We start from the raw sequence: 6,697 nt of genomic DNA, 5'->3' as shown, positions 1-6,697 counted from the left end.
GGACGAAATCCAAATCAATGAAAAACTTCAATTCATTGAAGAACCCATCGAAATAATGGATCGTGAGGTTAAGAGATTTAAGCAAAACAAGATACCGATTGTTAAGGTTCGATGGAATGCTCGTAGAGGACCCGAGTTCACCTGGGAGCGTGAAGATCAGATGAAGAAGAAATACCAGCATCTATTTCCAGAAGATTCGTCAACACCTTCAACAGCTTAAAATTTTGGGACGAAATTTATTTAACGGGTAGGTACTGTAGTGACCCGAACTTTTCCATGTTTATATATATTAATTGAGATTGATATTTACATGACTAAATGTTTCCAACGTGGTAAGCAATCAAACTTGTTAAGACTTGATTAAATGAAATAAGTTTCTTATAGACAATTGATCACCCAAGTTGACCGGCGATTCACGAACGTTACAAAATTGTAAATCTAATGACCCTTCCTAATCCATCCAGACGAAGTCCATATCAATTATAAACGATTCACAACATTTGATTTCATCGCGAGGTACTTGACCTCTATATGATACATTTTACAAACATTGCATTTGTTTTTTAAAAAGACAAACTTTCATTACATCGAAAGTTGACGACATGCATACCATTTCGTAATATATCTTACTATAATCGACTTAATAATAATCTTGATGAACTCAATGACTCGAATGCAACGTCTTTTGAAATATGTCATGAATGACTCCAAGTAATATCTCTAAGATGAGCAAATGCACAGCGGAAGATTTCTTTCATACCTAAGAATAAACATGCTTTAAAGTGTCAACCAAAAGGTTGGTGAGTTCATTAGTTTAACATAAATAATCATTTCAAAATTTTAATAGACCACAAGATTTCATATTTCCATTTCTCATAAACATACGTCCCATGCATAGAGACAAAAATATCATTCATATGGATTGAACACCTGGTAACCGACATTCACAATATGCATATAAGAATATCCCCATCATTCTGGGATCCTCCTTCGGATATGATATAAATTTCGAAGTACTAAAGCATCCGGTACTTTGGATGGGGCTTGTTGGGCTCGATAGATCTATCTTTAGGGTTCGCGTCAATTAGGGTGTCTGTTCCCTAATTCTTAGATTACCAGACTTAATAAAAAGGGGCATATTCGATTTCAATAATTCAACCATATAATGTAGTTTCGATTACTTGTGTCTATTCCGTAAAACACTTATAAAAGCGCATGAATTCTCAGTCCCAAAAATATATACTGCAAAAGTATTTAAAAAGGGAGTAATGAAACTCACCTAATGTATTTTGTAGTAAAAATACATATGACTATATTGAACAATGCAGGGTTGGCCTCGGATTCACGAACCTATATTATTCATATATATATATATATATATATATATATATATATATATATATATATATATATATATATATATATATATATATATATATATATATATATATATATATATATATATATATATATATATATATATATATATATATATATATATATATATATATTAAAACATATAATCGTAATTGAGCAATTATATATATATTTTGTTATTAATAATATACTTGTTATACTATATGTTATTTAGATAAATTTAATATATTTAGTTTATATGTCTTATATAACTATTACTTATCATTAATAACAAAACTGTATATTGAGACTTAGTATATATTTATATATTAATTGATATAGATTAACTAATATCTTTTTAATAATAAAAGTATAGCGTAATGTATTTTTGTATAAAAGTATCCATATATGATAATATTGATAGTTTTAGTGATAACAAAATAATAATTTTAGTAAGAATGATAATAATGATAATAAGTTTAATAATACTAGTGATTATATTAATAATAATAATGATAATATTTATAATAATACTGATGTTACTAATAATAATAATAATAATAATAATAATAATAATAATAATAATAATAATAATAATAATAATAATAATAATAATAATAATAACAACAACAACAACAACAATAACAATAATCCTAGTAATAACACTAATAACAATAATAATGTAATAATCATAATAATAAATATATTGATAATAATATTGAATAATTTAAAGTACTACCTTAATAAACAGGCTGTGAAAAAAAATATCGCCCTAGCCCGGGCTCGAACCCATGACCTTCCGCTCGCTACACACTCCCTTAACCATCTACTCTGATCTGACTTTATGTTTTAATTCACAGACCAAAACTATATAACCCTTATATTTTGGTGTACATCTTCTTCAACAAACTTCTTGGGCCAAAAATAAAACAGAAGCCCAGCCAAAGTCACGGCCTAATTAGTAATTTCACAAGCCCACCATCAATTAATCCATTTTTTGATCAAATAATTCCATAAGCCTAATATATGAACGACCCATGTAACTGATTAATTGGTTGTTTAAATTTCGACAGTAGGGGAAAAAAATGCAGCATCCACTCACCTCCACTATCTCATTAAATATTCTAAGTGGATTTATATGTTTTGGTCTTTGTCGGCCAACTCTATCTCTAAGATATATATATATATACTTCGTAATATTATACTTAAAATAGAATGAAGGGAATGTTGTGGATATAAATTTTGAACAGCGACTGCAGCAATTAACAATGATCGAATAATAGTTTGTGAGGGTTCGTGGTTTCTCAGCTGTTCAGGAAGGGATATCAGTAGCAATAATGGGGTAATTGGTGGTGGTTTCGTTGGTTTGAAACAGTAAGACGAAACAGAAAAACAACAAGTGTAGTAGCAGAAATAATTGGGTGATCTATGGTCTTGGGAGATCACGACTTGAACAGGAAAAGGGGGAAAAGAAAAACAATGGTGGTTCTTTGCATGGTGGGTTTGGTGATTGGTTTACGATGGTGGTAGAGTAGTGATTTGTGATCGAGCAGGAAGTGATGATGGGTGGTACTCAATTGGGTTTCAATAGACATAAGTGGTTTTCTTGTAGATGAAGTGGGTTGAGATGGTAACGGTGAAAACATGACAACGATGATGATGATCTTAGAAGTAGTAGATAGGATGAAGTGATGTTGGCCTCAAGTTATTCGTTGATGTAAAAAAATATATATATATATGATAGCTTGTAAACCGTATAATTAAGTGACGGTGGTCGTTTTGTGATTCAAATGTAAATAGAAAAGCAAATATATATATATATATATATATATATATATATATGCTTCGGTTGTTATGGGGGTTGTGAGGGTGTTAGAAGTTTGATGGTAGTCGACGGTTGTGGTGGTCGAGCAGTAGCACAACAGTTTTTAATGGCGATGAATATGGTGGTTTATCAAAAGAGAAAGAGATGGTTAAATAGTGTTGGGTGTTGTGATATCCCTCTTGAATTGTTCCTCATATGTATATGCCTATATCATTTATATGTGCATACAAAATTGCAGTTAGACACACATATAATATCATATAAATATTATTATAATATAAAATAAAAATCAAATGGAAAGAAAAGGTGATACAATATTTCCAATTCACACAGTAAAGCAGCCGAGGTTTTAGATTTATCTGCCGATAGTTTTCACGGATTGCTAAATCATACCCCGTTGTTAATCAGTGGCGGATAAAAGTATTCAGAAAAAATCCCAAATTTTTACAGTAATTATATTTATTTATTTCAGTCATTAGGGTTTAAAATTCGATCATTAATTACTAAATAAAAATTAACTCAACTGTCCGCGCTCAATCCTGAGTAAAATGTAAAAAGTGTTAAAATTTAATATTTAGCTTCTAAATATATTTTTAATAGGCCTATGATTCATATAACACATTTTTGAATCACCGTTTATTTTAAATCTATATAAGTTTGGTTAAATGACCATTTGAATGATAAACAAGTGTTATTATTGTTTCCTAAATGAATTCAAAACCATCAATTTTCGAATTACATTATATTTACATAAATATATATTAACTAACAATTTCGTTATTAATTCAAATCATCAAATAATATGATACTTTATTTAATATCTCTAATATATATATATATATATATATATATATATATATATATATATATATATATATATATATATATATACATATTTATTTACAAATAGTTGTTCGTGAATCGTCGAAAACATTCGAAGGGTAATTGAATATATGAACATCGTTTCAAAATTTTCTTGACTCAACATTACATATTTTGCTTATCGTATCGAAATCATATAAAGATTAAGTTTAAATTTAGTCGTAAATTCCCGGGTCGTCACAGTACCTACCCGTTAAAAAAATTTCGTCCCGAAATTTGAGTGGCATCATCATGGTTGACGATAGGTATGTTTTCATGACTCATATGAGTTGGAAATTAGAGTTTTATCAACAGTGAGTACTATAGATAAAACAATTCGATTACGAGAAGAGTATAAGTGAAGTTATCACAAAAAAATGAAAGGAGTAAAGTAAAGTTTCGTCATATCTTTTGACGTAGATAGGTTGATTTCCGGAATTTTAGGGATTTTAAAGAAAATCTTCGAAATCTATAAGATCTGATTCTTCAGATTTTAAGGGAATTAGGATCTCTTTAATTAAATGCGGTCATCTGTCTCAATTATTGCGTCTGATTTTTCCTTTATAAAATAAACTCTTCCGTTCCATTATTCTCACCATTCCTATACTTTCCTTCTTAGTTCATACATCCAAATGATTATGAAAATGCTTCATCCAGTACTAATTCTTGATTTTTTTTTCTAATTATCATTTCTGTCATCCTTCTTTTCAATCTCCCTCCAGAAGAACCTGTTTACTTCTACTATTACCTTGGGGTGATACTATTCTTAATTATACCGTGTCTTTATATTGCTATTCGTATTAATATCCACGGTTTGTAACCTTCGTGTTTTTTTTATTGGGCTTTATATCTCCCCTTATACTTCATTATCCCTATTTCTGTTTTCTATAATCATTGTTATCCACAGTTAATACTCCCTCCTATTTGCTGTGATTTATGCTCAAATTTCTATTTCGGAGCTTTGTCCCTTCGTTTCTTCTTCTTGCGATTAGGCATCTCTTGTAATGGTCCAGAATTCCCAGATATGAATTTTAAATGAACATTGCTAATATTCTAAGAAGAAAATGGTAATGGCACGATCTCAATTTGTTAAATTACCAGAATACCCTGAAAAAGACTGAATCATCAAGAAAATATTTTCTTGATATTTTAGAGGCTAATTAGAATATAAGAGTCGTGTAACATGACACATGATGACGTTATAATTCTGTGAATCATCACATTCCATTTAGGAACTCAGCATAACTTACTGTAATATAATCACATTGATCAAGTGTCATTATATTATACTAACTCATGCATCAGTTCCCAACACTACTTCAAAAACATTCATAATTTAAACTCGAATTTTAAAGAATTTTAGAAACTAAAGTAGTTTCCTTTATGATGTAATATAGATAGCACGAAGAAATAAATAATTTTGGACGAGAATATTTATGAAAATATCTTCAGAAATATTGAAGATATTTATGATGATATTTTGGAATTTCTAAGTTCGATGGTTGATGATGAAGATTTTCTGCAAGATTTTAACATGAGTACGGAGCAAGATATTCGTTGAAGGTTTCATCGGATTTAGAATTACCTGGATTCTTTGAATATATGGTATGGTCCTTGTATTTGTCCTTGGTCTCCTTCGTGGTTAGCTCAATCCGTTTTCCAGTTCCAACTTTTCTGAGCCTTTCCAACATACTATTCTTTATCATCAAACTTCCGATAATTAAGGTCATTTATGGTTATCTACGATTTCTGCTGCTTCATTCAGCTTTTTCAACATTCAGAGTATTGATTTGTAGACTGAGTGCTTTTCAGAATTTCATAATGAAAGGTCATAATTCTAAGAGATAAATGTTATACATATAACTGTTGATGTAGATATGCGGTGAGTTTTCAAAGTACTGATTGCTGATTCCCGGTAATTACTATGGTAGTTCTCATTACAAGATGCAGATGAGTATATGAATAGGTTTTAACGAACAACTATAATGGTTCTTCGGAGAGACTTAAGCCAATGAGTAGTGAAGTTGCTGGTAAGTTTACTGCTAATGTGGTGGAATATAAACGGTTCCCCGGTAATGATGATGACAGGCAAACTTATATATCGAGGTTATAATAAGGCTAATTTGAATGGAAGTCGAAGTTGATTTGTTGAAGCTGTGACAAAATTGGCTAATTTGAAAAAGAGTTGCAAGGTTATTTTCGATAATAACAATGCCAAAGGAGCTAGCACGGATATGTGTTAAACGTTTACTCAGGTTCTGTGTGTTTTCAGGTGCATTACTATATGCATTAATCTTTTCTTCCGTAGATGGAATGCGGTTGGTTCATCCTCTCAATTGGAGTGTTTGAAGGTATTTTGTATGCTCGAGAGACATATTTAATTAATGTGGCTAATATGTTTTGATCCAAGTCGGGTCATACCCAATAACAAGCTTACCGACACCTTATTCGTATTTGATCTTAACGATTGGATCATTGATTAAATACGCGACACTTGAATTTTAAGGAAAAGGTTTCTTAAATGATATTACTTGATATGTTTATATAAGTTATGGAACAACTTATATAACAAGGATTTAATTATTTATAGGTTAAATAATTAATTAAGTTATGTTACATTTTATAAAATTGGTTTTATAAAATATACATAACAAA

The sequence above is a fragment of the Rutidosis leptorrhynchoides genome, chromosome 4 (assembly GCF_046630445.1).
Source record: "Rutidosis leptorrhynchoides isolate AG116_Rl617_1_P2 chromosome 4, CSIRO_AGI_Rlap_v1, whole genome shotgun sequence".
In the NCBI taxonomy this organism is placed as follows: domain Eukaryota; kingdom Viridiplantae; phylum Streptophyta; class Magnoliopsida; order Asterales; family Asteraceae; genus Rutidosis; species Rutidosis leptorrhynchoides.
Note: the sequence above shows the minus strand (reverse complement) of the source record.